The 1,293-nt window shown below is 48.9% G+C and overlaps 1 non-coding gene across 1 annotated transcript; it reads left to right on the top strand.

The window, feature by feature from the left end:
- The first annotated feature begins 663 nt into the window (after window positions 1–663).
- TRNAY-GUA (transfer RNA tyrosine (anticodon GUA)) lies at window positions 664–754 on the top strand. The gene is given in 2 exon segments: window positions 664–700; window positions 719–754. It is a non-coding gene; the product is annotated as a tRNA-Tyr (tRNA).
- The last annotated feature ends 539 nt before the right edge of the window (window positions 755–1,293 follow it).

Here is a 1,293-nt window from a genome sequence, read left to right as displayed (position 1 = left end):
AATCAGGGATATTCATCGCAATATTCCAAAGCTCATTCGAGGCAATATCGAAACTGAGCTCGTCCCGCTGTGCCTGAGACGGCAACGCACGGCAGAGAAGTGTTGGGCGACGTTTGAACGACAGCATATCGCGGCAAATCCTGGCCCCGCCCACAACTGCACATGCTTTCCAGGCAAAGCGTGACGTTTCCGCAGCTGCTGCCACTGGTCAAGACGTGCCATTGTGCAAAGAAATGTCATCGTAACATTTGCATAAATGGGTGACCTAGCGTAATGAGCGCGCCCTGTAATGTGTTTTCGTTGTACTGGCAGCGAGGAACAGCTAGCGCAGTAGCTTGAGCTGCGAGCTAAGCTTTTAAGCGCACATATAGGGAGGAACGAAGATTACGGAATTCTGTGCCGCTGGGCGAGTTGGTGAGCAACGGTATTGTGAACACGAAATGTTGTAAATTCTAGCGCTTCTGACCCCGAACGCAGACATGGTGCACGATCACACAGGCTGCAGTAGAGGGCAACGTTGGAAGTCAGACACCCATGCATGTAAATTTCAGCTGATGAGCGTTTTAATTGAGGCAGTGAAAAGAACGAATTATGATGGCCGAAAGGATGCGGGTGTGGGCTTTTTATTTTACACCTGAAAAAGTAAGATGCTCGAGCGTGTCTCCGTCGATAGCTCAGTTGGTAGAGCGGTGGACTGTAGAAGTTGAATGCTATGGACATCCATAGGTCGCTGGTTCGAATCCGGCTCGACGGACACTTACTTTTTTTGTTCTGCGCGCTCTTTTGTGTTTTCAACTTTTCCACCTCCGGCTTTTATAACTGCATCGGCTTCGTTTTTTCTGCCAGTTGAACAAAAGTGCCCTATACCCTTTTCAACTCACACAGACGGCTACGATGCTGAAAGGCAACGGCAAACTATAATTTTGTAGATAACAGCGTTAAAGCCAGGGCAAGGTGTACCGAACAATTTTCGGGTTTTGTTGGCTTTCGGGTTGAGACTTCAAGTTGCTTAATATTTTCCGGTTCGGCGCAGGCTCATCTCTGGAGCAAGAATATAACGGAACGGAACTGGTTGAACCGGTTCCTACGGGTTCATTACGGCTCAGAATTAAGGAGAATAAAGAAGTCTGAGGAAACCACGTTTTTGAGCATCAACCGCGAACTTACTTGAGCGAAATATAGTTCATTTACGCCCTGACGCGACGCGGAGTGATGCATCGATCTGTGGTGATAACCGTTCAGGCCTGAGGGACCAGTGAGGGACGGATTGGGCAACAAACAGGCCTGTGCGTG

The sequence above is a fragment of the Dermacentor variabilis genome, chromosome 3 (assembly GCF_050947875.1).
Source record: "Dermacentor variabilis isolate Ectoservices chromosome 3, ASM5094787v1, whole genome shotgun sequence".
Classification (NCBI taxonomy): Eukaryota; Metazoa; Arthropoda; class Arachnida; order Ixodida; family Ixodidae; genus Dermacentor; species Dermacentor variabilis.
Note: the sequence above shows the minus strand (reverse complement) of the source record. Positions and strands in the feature narration are given on the sequence as shown.